We start from the raw sequence: 12,638 nt of genomic DNA on the forward strand, positions 1-12,638 counted from the left end.
ACAGCTAAGAGAGCCCCACTAACTTCTGTTTTCCGTGAATTTCCATATACTTACCAGAGAACCACAGATGGCATATGGGACCTCAAAGACCAGCATTAGCTGGAGATTGTAATAATCCTGGAAGTTCTCATAAGAATGGAAGTCAGGTTCTGTGAGCCCTGGAGTTTTAGGTCCTTGGAGTCACATGAGACCTTCAAAGTTTCTCCATTCCAGCACTTGAGTAAAGAGACATTTTTTTCCCCCAGTCAATTCTCTGAAAGACCTGATAGGCTATCAGTCTAGTCTGTTTGTAATTCATCAATCTTTAGAATCCATCCCTGCCTCTAATTTTCAGCATCACTAGTTCTGTGTCTGCCTGGGGCAAGTGTATTTTAGGGATGCCATGGAAGTGCCCTTACTCACTGACCATGCTTTGAAGGGAGATGTGAAATCCCTAAGCCTTTTTTGGCTTTGCCTTTAAATTGAAGAAGCTTTCCAGTGCAGTTAGATGGACTGACTTGCTCCGTAGTCTTCCAAATCTTCCTTCCTCAGTCTACTGGAGCCGCACTTGCCATGGGCACTTCATTCCGTGTAACTGTAGGTGATAATTTTGCATTTTGCCACCAAGCACCATGGATTGCTATGAGCACAATTCATGGCATAAGGAAAATGCGATTTGATATATGTGACCTACCAACCCTTTAAAGCTTCATTCAGGGGCTGGAGAAGATGCCCTTCCTCCTGCCATGGATGAAGCAAGACAGTGTCAGGGCTTCTCTTTCTCCCTGCTTACCTTCATCTCTACCTGCTAGGAGTTGTCTTCTGTCTCCACTGTTGGGTGAAAGTAGGGTAAAGGGAAAGGGGTAAGTGAGTTGATCTGCTAGCCTCTTGATCTCTGGGCCTTGCACATGATTAAAGCTAGCAATCCCCAAAGCCTGCAGGATGGTACAGCTGATTCTTTGTCTCATATCTTTGTAAGAGAATTTTGGGAGTGCCTTGCAGATCTTTTGACTCAAGTGGATGTATCTCATTCCAGGTTGTCTCAGCTCTGTAATCAGCCCCGGGAGACCCAGCTGTGCATATCAAGCATTGCTCCCAGCTTCTTTCTGCCTGCACTGATCACAGGTTTCCTTTGTCCCTTGCCTCAGCAAGCTCTTGGAGTGCTGATCCCAATACAGCACCTGCTGGCTCCTTCATGTCCAGAACTCCAAGGGAATTCATCTTGCTTTTCTTGACTTTCCACATTTGCTCAGTGGAGTTGCTTTAGTCCACAGCTAGCTTCCACCTTTCTGCTCCCTAGTCAGCCTCCCCATATGTCCTGATGGCAGGGACGCATCTCACAGCTCTCCTGGAGGTCTGCTGAAAGCCTCACTAGGTTAAGGACATGGAGGCAGCACCCCCACTCCTCATTTAGAGGGGAGAGGAATTGTGATAGAGTGAACTCCTCCCCAGAACACTCATCAGCCTCTGATCCAAATTCTATCTGATCTCTCTTCATCTCTTTGATTTGGAGAGTCCCAGGAGGTATGGAGCAGGTCCTGCCTGGCAGAGGTCAAGTAGGAGTGGCTGGCCTCTCAGGTTGCTAGAGAAGTTAGTGTCATTCTGACATCTGTAACAATGGTTCTACTGACTCTTGCTGTTCCCTGTTATATTTTACCTCTATCCTTATGTTCAAATCCAAACAAACCACCTGGCCTTGGGGTCTTTTTTAGAAAAAAAATCCACTTCAAGTAGTTTCAAGAGTGCTTTATTACATGACATTAATTAGAATTTCTGGAAGGAAGGGCCAAACATGCTGAGCCTGAGTATTACAAGCAGCCTAAAGCCAACAGCCAGAAGAGATGTCCCAGCACAGCAGTGTCCCAACATGCTGAAGCTGTTCTAGCAGAAGTCCTGCCGTGGCTGCTGGATGATACTCCATAGCTATAGACCTGGGAACAGTCACCAGCCTTACCCTGTGACAGCACCTATAGAAGACCAAATGCCGCCATACCCACTCTTGTCAAGAGAACATTGTGTCCACAGCCTTTTACCTACATATGGCTTGCTTGGGTTTGGAGTCTGTTGGAAAATAGTCAAATATCTATATCCTAGCAGCAAAGAGTCTTGGGAAATGTACCCTTTTTCTACCTGTGGAAAAGAGAATTCACTCTATAGAAGAACTATCAAAAATATTTAAGACTGGGCTGGCAAGATGGCTTCGCAGGTGAAAGCACTTACCACCAAACCTGACAACCTGAGTTCCACCCCCAAGGCACACATGATGGAAAGAGAGAGCTGATTTCTTAAAGTTGTCCCCCGACCTCCACACATGCACTGTGACACATGCATATCCATAACCATAACACATACATACCTGCACACAGACAAAATGAGCACACGTAAAATTTAAGAAACAGCATGTTATTTTAAAAGTATTTGAGGCAGGGCTGGACAGATGGCTCAGCGGTTAAGAGCACTGACTGCTTTTGCAGAGGACCCGGGTTCAAGTCCCAGCACTCATGTGGTAGCCTAACAACCGTCTGTAACTCAAGTTCCAGGGGATCCAACACCCTCTGCAGCCATTGCACAACACGGGTGCATCTACCTACATGCAAGCAATGCACCCATACATATTAAATAAAAATAGATAAATTTTTTTTTAAAAAAAAGTATTTGAGGCAGACACAAATAAAAAATATTCATTATAAAATTCTAATGAAAAAGTTTGTCTCCCAGTCAATAAACTATTTTGACTATATTGAACATATATAGAACAACCCCCCTCCTTTTTTTTTTTTTTTCGGTCTTTTTGAGACAGGGTCTCCCTGTAGCCCCAGCTGTCCTGGAACCACTATGTAGACCAGGCTGGCCTTGAACTCACAGAGATCCGCCTGCCTCTGCCTCCCAAGTGCTGGGATTAAAGGCATGCGCCACCACGCCCAGTCCTAAATTCACCTTTTAAAGGCTCTTCCTTTGTGCAAGTTTTTTCTCCTCATCCATCTTTCAGATGTTGGGGGTCTCCCAGTGTCTTATGTCATCATTGCTCATCAGTGACGTAGGGACAACAGCAGCATCCAGTTCATAGTTTAATGAACTGTTTTGGAATACGCTCCTTATTGTGTATTGAGTTTGATTTTTGGATTTAGGTTACCCCAAAGTTTATGTTTGAAAAACATTTTAATTCCCTAAATCATCTTCCTGTGAACTGATGATCTTGTATTTCACGTCTCCAGGCTGTCATAAGAATAAACATAGTTAATGTGTTTTAAAAGAAAGATTTTAATAACTAATCAGCTTCAGTTTAAAACTCATTATCTCATTACTAATAAGAATGGAAAAGAGCTTGAAAAACCTGAAAGGTGTAGTAAGTGTCAAGTTGAATTTAATTCCACATTTTCTTTTGAGAGAAAGTTTCTCTTTAAGGTTTGGTTGACATCCATTCCATGGGTGACTTGATTTGTTATATATTCAGTTGGGATAATCCCAACCAGGCTGTGGAAAATGTGTCATTTCACAATTAGGTCAAACAATCCATGTAAAAATGCAGGCCTAAAAGTGCGCTTATAAAAATGTCTGTCTTATTCTCCTCCAAATAAATTCAGGGAAAGTGGGCAAGATCTCTTGGATTAACCACTCTGTTAATAAAAGTGACTTTCTGAATCAGGAGCCTGGAATTCTAACATTCTATTCTCTTATTTTCTTTTCTGAATTAAAAGAAAAAAATCTTAAATGCTGAATTATGAACTCCTTTGGTGTGTCTATGTGTCTGTGTGTTGAGTGTGGAGGTCAGAGGATAGCCTCTAGTCATTCCAGGCACTTTCCAACTTCTGTTTGAGACTGGGTCCCTTAGTGGCCTGAAGCTTCGCCAAGTAGGCTAGACTAGCTGACCACCAAGTGCTTCACCAATTGAACTGTTTCCCTATAAACTGCGTCTAGCAGATGATATTTTATGAAAACCTCGTGTGAGATTTTGAAGAATTAAATTTCCATATGTAAGTTGATCTTTTTATTTTCTAAGTTGTTTTATTATTTCACTTTTCCAAGCAAATCTAATAGTATAAATCTGATTTCCTCAGGTTTCCCTCTGTGTTAAAATATGGTCACATTCATGGTGATAATACACATTTTGTTAAATCTACCTTACACCTTCAAGTTTCAGAGCCTTGATTATTCCATTGAAGACACACTTATTTTTGGGAATCCTCGGAGGGCAGACTGCAAGCAAATCTGTCCACTACAGTTACTAGATAATGCGACATTTTCCCATGTTCTGGCCACATTGCCCAACAAGCCATTCAAAGATATTTCCACCACCCAAGCTGCCTGCGCCCACTGGGACAACACTGAGCGCTGTCTCAAGAATGTAACTGTTTACTGATCTCCAGCCAACCTACCTGCTAGAACACTTTCATGTTACTGAGAACTAAAACTGTGGAGGGCCATGTCCCTCACAGGAGAGAAAGAGAGAAGCCTTCGCTCTGTGTGGCACTTTGTACATGGGCACATGAACTGGGCGTCCTCAGAGGTCAAAGAGGGACCTCGTGGCCTGTCTGCAGCTGCTCTTACCATAGAGCTTAGATGTGAATTCCTGTGGGGAGAAGTCCCGTCCTGTCTCCCTCTTCCTGTAAAGAAGTGTCTTCTTCCTCTTATGCAAATCATTCATGTATAAATAGATGACTTTCAGTTCATCGATGCATTTGTTGGAACCCTTTTGGTTACAGATAGCACATATCAACTTGAGCCAATGGAAGCAGATAAAAAGGCCAAATTACGAAGTGTCTGGTAGAATGGAGTAGCAGGGCTGCAGCTGGGCCTCGAGGAGGACCTAAAGGAGGACTGAAAAGCCGTAATGATGTCTTCTCTCTCACATTGGATCCCCACTCCACGGGAGTATGGACTTGGCTGGTGAAGGAAGTGAACTGGTTATTCCTGATGCCCAAGGAGACTGTAAAAGTGGAAATAGGTAAGGAACTTGATGTTGAATAGGAGAGATCGACAGGGCCAGATTAAGACTAATGTTTAACAGACCAGAACATCACCCTGAAGGTCAAGGAGTGGCAGAGTCACTGCTGAGTGGAAAATAGACCAAACAGATTCAGACAGGTTGAATATTCCTTACCGAAATGTTTGAGACCAGAGATGCTTTGGCTTTCTGAGTTTTAAATAATTTAAATATTTGCATATATATAATGAGCTGTCTTGGGAATAGAACCCAGGTCTAACTACAAAATCACTCTGCATATATGCCATATACATCTAAGCTATAAGTAACCCTATACATTAAAACTTTTTTACATTTATTTATTTGTTTATTTATTATTTATTTATGGGGGGAGTGTACACTAGTGTCCCCATGTGCATGTGGAAGTCAGAGGTCAACTTAGGGGAGTTGATTATCTCCTTCCACCATGTAAATCTCAGGGATCCTGCTCAGGTCATCAGGCTTGGCGGCAATCACCTTTACCCACTGAGCCATCTCCCTTTATTTATTTGTTTATTTATTATTTATTTATGGGGGGGAGTGTACACTAGTGTCCCCATGTGCATGTGGAAGTCAGAGGACAACTTAGGGGAGTTGATTATCTCCTTCCACCATGTAAATCTCAGGGATCCTGCTCAGGTCATCAGGCTTGGCGGCAATCACCTTTACCCACTGAGCCATCTCGCTGGTCCACCTTCTACAGCATTTTTAATGTATCTGTGTTTTGATTACAACGTGTTCCATAACGTCAGAAGTGCAATTTTCCACATGCGTCATCATGTTGATATTAAAAATGTTTGGGGTTTTGGAGCATTTTGAATTGCGGATGTTTGAATTTGGGTGTTCAACCTGTTATGTAGCTGTGGTATTCTTGCTGGTGGTTTTTCAGAGGACAGATGTGAGGGGGTAAGACCAGAGCTCTGTAAAGAAGCTGGGATACTGCAGGGAATACTGCTGTAGTGTAGAACATGGTGTCTCAAACTGTGGGTTGTGAAAAATTTGGCAACTGTAAAAGGTTTCTGAATGGGCAGTAATAAAAAATTAATTCAAAATCTAACATAGCGAATCTGAGCTGTTTCCGGGAGTGCTCCTTGGTATTGCATTGCACAACTTCCTGCAACCTGGGTTCTGAATACTTGCTGTACTTGGCTTTGTGCCTGCCTTCAGTCAGATTCAAGGCTACAGTTGCTGTGAATTGCAGTGTTCTACTGTCCATACAAAGTTTTCTGTTCCTATAGAAACCTAATCATTTAATTACAAAAAGCAAAGACAGTGTTTTCCTGCCATCATTCCTCAACATGCATTAAATTGGAATTTGGATTATATTGTGTTAGAATGTTTGATTTTAAAAATTACTGTTTGAGTGGCTGACCCGAGTTTCATAAAAATTTTATTAAGTGAATTTTGGCTTGGGATTAGGACAGAATATCCAACAATTACTGAAATGGTTCTAAACATAATTCTTCTATTTTGTACTACATATTTATGTAAAGTAATAGTCTCAGCATTGATGAGCATGAAATCAAACTGTCGTTCAACCCTGAAAAATGTTGAAAATGCTCTATGATCTGCAGTATCAAATATTCAGCCATGATTTGATTCATTATGTAAAGGAGAAAATACACATTGTGATGGTTTAGTGTGAACTGTCAACTTGACACAGTCAAAACTGATCTGGGAGGCAGGCCTCTGGCCATATCTATGGAGGATTTTCTTGATCACATTAATTGAGGTGGGAAGACCTGCCCACTGTGGGTGGCACTATTCTGTATGCAGGGGATCCTGGACTGCACAAGAGTGGAGATAGTGAGCTGAGACCAGCTTGCATGCATTCATTGCTCCCTTCTGACTGCAGATGTGATGTGACTTCCCTGCTTTGATCTCCTGCTGCTGCGACTTTCCTGCAGTGACTGACCATAACCTGGAATTGTGAGCTAAAGAAACTCTCATGGTGCTTTTTTTCATCCTTTAAGTCACATTTTATTTATTTATTATTTATTTATTATTTGTGTGTGTGTGTGTGTGTGTGTGTGTGTGTGTGTGTGTGTACATGAGCCATGGTGTGCATGTGGAGGTCAGAGGACAATTTGTGGGAGCTCATTCTCTCTTTCCCCTTTATGTGTCATGGGAATACTCAAGTTGTCAGTCTTTGCAGCAATCACTTTTACCCATTGAGTAATCTTGTTGGTCCCTTTAAGGTATTTTTGTCAGGGTATTTTATTACAGCAACAGGAAACAAAACTAAGATACACGTCAACATTATTAGTATGCAAAAATACTTTAGGCTCTAATAAATGGCAAAATTACATATATGCCAAAGAATTGGTTTGACATAAATTGATAGATTATCAGTGAATGCTTGGTTTGTACACCTATTTTATACACTACATACTCAGGGTTGTATACAAATTTCTCAGGTGAGAAGGGGTCATGAATGGGAGCAGTTTAAGAAGTCCTCATATATAGACTCTGAAAAGACTCAGCTGCCTTGCTGGTAGTGAGAAAAATGAGGAAGGAATGGACTGAAGAGCCACTTAAGAGTGGGAATCCATTGACTGGGATAAGGAGAGGGTGTAAAAATGCAAAAATGACCACCAGGCTATTGACCTTAGATTCTGGGTAAATGTTATATTGACTAAGACAAAAGATATTGGAGAAAGAGCAGATTTTGTTTAAGGAAGAGGAAATGGTACCCTGGACAGCCTGCCTAGGACTCATCTGATTGCACATGTAATAAAGTAAGCCAACTCTGTGCAGTTGGGTTTGGGATATTTAAAGGATCCTCAAGAGGGGTATCAGAAAACCACTGACATTTAATTCTATCCCTCTGGGAAAGTTAGTGCTTGAAATTTATGGTAGATCTGGAATTGGTTGGCATATGCCATTATGGTTCAATCATGATACTTGATAAAATCACCCAAGAACAGCCTAAAATAAGAACAGTTGACACAGGATGGAAGCTAGGAGAATGAGGCACTAGCAGGAAGGAGGGAAGGGAATGAGAAAGGAGAAGCCCATGGAGGAGGTAGAGAAGTCAACCATCAGCAGTGGTAGGTACATGGAGAGGGTCAGTGGAATGACTGAAAGTGTCCATTCACTCAGTTTTCCACTAGTATTTTCTGAGCAACTGTTATGTTTACAATACTGGCTATTAAAAACTCAGGGTCTGGGTCTGACCCTGGTTAAGAGTCAGTGGTTAAGAGCACTGGCTGCTTTTGCAGAGGACCCACGTTCGATTCCCAGAACCACATGGTGGCTAACAACCATCCATAACTCCAGTTCCAGGGGATCCAATGCTCACTTCTGATCTGCATGGGCACTGCATGGCAACACAGGTGCACCTATGTACATGCAAAGAATACACTCATACATATAAAATAAAAATAATAAATAAAACTGGGCGTGGTGGCTCATGCCTTTGATCCCAGCACTCGGGAGGCAGAGGCAGGCGGATCTCTGTGAGTTCAAGTCCAGCCTGGTCTACATAGTGAGTTCCAGGACAGCTGGGGCTACAGAGAGACCCTGTCTCAAAAAGACCAAAAAAAAATATTTTAAAAAGAACTCAGGATTTGAGGCTGGGGGATATACCTCAGTGGCAAAGTGTGCTGGATAGGTTTAGTGTCAACTTGACACACCTGGGTTGAGGGACCCTCAATTGGGGAACTGCCTCCATAGGACTGGCCTTCGACCATGTCTTTGAGGCATCATCTTGATTGTTGAGTGATGTGGGAGGGCAGCCCACTGTCGGTGGTGCCATCCCTGGCAGGTGGGCCTGTGTTGCATAAGAACGCAGGCTGAGCAGGGTCCAGGAGGGCAAGCCAGTAAGCAGCAATCCTCCATGGCCGGTACTCCAGCTCCTGCCTCCAGGTTCCTGCCCTGAAGTTTCTACCTGGGGCTCCCTGATGACCTGGGACCCAGGAGAGGTAAGCTGAATAAACCCTTTCCTCTCCAGGTTGGTAGTGGTTAGAGTGTTTTGTCACAGCAATGGAGAAACAAACTAAGACACAGAATACAAGCAAATATAAGGCCCTAGGTTGTATTCTCAGCACCACACACAGAAAACAACAACAACAACAACAATAACTCAGACTTCAGAGCCAGACTGCCCAGGTTATTTATTTGTTTATTTATTTATTTATTTTTATTTCATGTATATGAGTGTTGTGCCTGAATGTAAATAAACCCATGTTGCACAATGCCTGGAGAGGCTAGAAGAGGACATAAGATCCCCAAGAACTGGAGTTAGGATTGGTTTTATCTTCTGTGTGGGTGCTGGAAACTGAACCCGGGTCTTTTGCAAGAGTAGCCAGTGCTCTTAACCATGGAGTCATCTCTCCAGTTTCTAGGCTGCCTAGGTTTTAAGTCCAGAACTCACTTGCTGTATGACCCAGGGCAAGTCATTCCCTTCTCTGGGCTTCAATTTTCTCATGTGTAGAACGACAATGGTAACAGCAATTGTAAGAGTGCAATGAGAATTAGACTATACCTAACACATGGTGATTGCATAATAGATGTAATTATCATATATCAGCTGCTCATTTGGGCTTCAGAACTACAGCTGTGAACAAGATAGACCAAGTCCCTGTTCTTAACAGAATTTACATTCTGTTTGGGATGAGGAGAGAACAAACTATTAACAGCAAAATGTTCAGAAACAGCAGGCGAATGCTAAAAAGAATATAAACAGGATGATGTGCTAGGACTTCCTATCTGGGAGACAAGGCAATCAGGGAAGGCCTCTTTGGAAAAGTAACATTTATGCTGGAATTTGAATGATGAGTAGAATGAACACTTAGAAGATACTGGGACTAGGAGTTCCAGGTAAAAGGTGAACAGATGAAGTGACCCACTATCATGCCTCCCCCCTCCAGGATGGACTGATTCCTCTGAAAGTGTGTGAGTCATAACAAACCTCTGATCACTTAAGTTGCTTCTTGTCAGGCATTTGGTTACAGCAATGAAAAAGATAACCAGTACAGAATACTAGCTTGTTGCTAGTAGGTAAACTAAAAAGCTGTCTTCTTAGACTTCCTTGCAGCTAGATTGGTATGTGACATAGTTTTTGCCAACTTGTAGACACAGATGAGAGGGGGTGGATGAGCCCAGACAGCGGCTTGTAAACTCAGTGGTAAAAGCTTTTGGATCCTCTCAGAGTACACTAAGCATTTACATATTGTGGAAGGGCATTTTTCTAGCTTCATTGTTTCTAGATAAGAGGCATTGAAGGCTGGTTCTCTGGTCCTCTTTATGAGTTCTTCCATTCTTTCAGTTTAAACTAGTCAGAATGAATTCTATTATCTACAACTAAGAAGTTTGTCATTTCCTATCTATTCCCACACCACCACAGATGGCTTTGTGGGGACCCAGGCAGGGTAGAGGAGGGCAGAAGAGCATATGGGGAAACCAGAGCATAGTCATCTCTGCAGGTGCCACCAAACCCTGTGTCTTTTCACACAGGATGCCTCTATGGTGAAAAGACTGGCAACAATTTAAGGAAAATGGAAAGACTGACACTTCTGTCAAACGTAAAGTGGGAAAGAGCAGCCAAGCTGTGCCCTGGGGTTGTTTAAGAAATACTTCATCACCTCAAGACTTGATGCAAAGACCAGACCAGAACACACCCCTTCCCTGGCCTGCCTTTTCCTATTTTACAGCAGTTGAGGGAGTTGCAGAGTTGGCAGCAATGAGTGTGTGGGTGACAGTTTGGAACAGATTGCCTCTGTGCACTTCCAAACATCAGCATGCAGGTGGAGAACAGTAGGTAAAGTGAAGCAGAGCCAGCAGGGAGGTCTGCCTTCTGACACCTTTGTCTTCTCTAATTAATCCCTCAGACCACGGATTAATGTCCTGAAGGTTGATATTATGTGGCCAGACAGCTGGTAAAACATTCTCTCCAAGTCTTTTAGATAGACCCACTGAAGGGGTACCCCAGTTGCCTCACCTGTATCGCTGGTCAGCATGGAAGAAGGCAGAGCAGTCTGCATCCCTATTCCCTATTGGCAATTTGGGTAACCTCTTCAGGGAATGGTGTGATAAGAATAGGAGGTAGGAATTGTCTGGGCAGTTAGGGTGAAAAAGACCCCAAAGAAAAGTAGCCAGTTTCTTGGCTAAAAGTCAAAATGTCCTTGGGCCTCTTAGCAACATACTCTGTTCCAAAGGCCAAAAATGTTAAACGTATTTGGGAGCTCTTATCTAATCCTAAAAAGATTTTAGGGTTACCTCTTCAGAGGGGGGAACATTAGAGTAGCAAAAAGCTCTATTTAAAAAAAAAGGAATACATGAAGTTGTTCAAGAAAAAGCGATGGGGAGGGGGAGATACGGGAGGAGTTGGAGGGGAGGGAGTGGGCATGGATTTGATCAAAACACCTTATATGCATGTATGAAATTCTCAATAAATATTTTTAAAAGTTAAAAAAATTCTCTCAGATGTGTCTGTGTGGAAGTGCTAGAATAGATAAGTCCTTGAATTTGTAGATAGAAGGAAGAAGCTTGCCCTCATGGATGTGGGTGGGCATTGTTTAATCTGCTGGAAGCCTGAAGCAAGCAGAAGAGGAGGGATGAATTTGTTCTGTGCTTGAGTTTGGACATCCATCTTTTCCTACTTTGGATTTGGACTGAAACTCCACAGTGGACTTTCCTGAGGTGGCAGATCATAGGGCTTCAAAATCTTCATAATTGCATGAACCAATTCCTCATAGCAAATCTCGTTCAACATATCTACATATACCCTGTGGTTCCACTTCTCTGGGGAGTCCTGGCCAGTTTGTCTCCTCCTTGCTCAGACAGAGCACTGGGGGTGTAAGCAGCACCATAGTCAGAAATACTTGTGTTCAAGGTCCCATGTAGAAAGACCACATATGATTCTGATTTGTAGTGAATTTCCAGGGCAGGAAATTCCATTTTTAAACTGAATATTTGATCTTTTAATTTTTGTTCAGTTCAGGTTGTCATCTTTATAAATTATAATTATGTTGAAATACATAATGATCATCTCCAAAGAGTACAAAGTACTTAGCAGGTTTCTATTAAGTAGTTTATCTTTTGTTTTTAATATTTTATTTATTTTAATTTTATGTGTATGAGTGTATTGCATGTGTATAAGTGCACCCGTGTCATGCAGTGCCCATATAGGTCAGAAGAGGGTGTTGGATCCCTTGGAACTGGAGTTATGGCTGGTTGTTAGCCACCCTTTGGTGCTGGGAATTGAACCCGGGTCCTCTGCAAGAGCAGACAGTGCTCTTAACTGCTGAGCTATCTCTCTAGCCCTTAAGTAGTTCATCTTTATTGAATATCAATGTGAAATTCTTGTAATTGACAATTCAGTGATCTGACAAATATCCAATATCTGACCTTGAGCTAAGTGGTATAGGAAATACAAAATAATTACTTTTTTTCAAAACTTCAATTTCAGTTCAAGAAGAAATAGCTGATACACTTTATAAAGGAAGAAGAACTTAAGTTGAAACATCTTTTATTTTATTTTTAATTTAATTAATTAATTGATTAATTTTTTTGGTCTTTTTGAGACAGGGTCTCCCTGTAGCCCTAGCTGACCTTGACCTCACAGAGATCTACTTGCCTCTGCCTCCTGAGTGCTGAAACATCTTTTGAAAGAACCCTATTACTTTCCTAATTTTTGAAGCCAAAAATATGGAACTGTCCCTGTGTCTTCCCCACTCCAGTAACATCGCTTCCC

The sequence above is a fragment of the Nannospalax galili genome, unplaced genomic scaffold (genome assembly GCF_000622305.1).
Source record: "Nannospalax galili isolate Female #2095 unplaced genomic scaffold, S.galili_v1.0 scaffold734, whole genome shotgun sequence".
Classification (NCBI taxonomy): Eukaryota; Metazoa; Chordata; class Mammalia; order Rodentia; family Spalacidae; genus Nannospalax; species Nannospalax galili.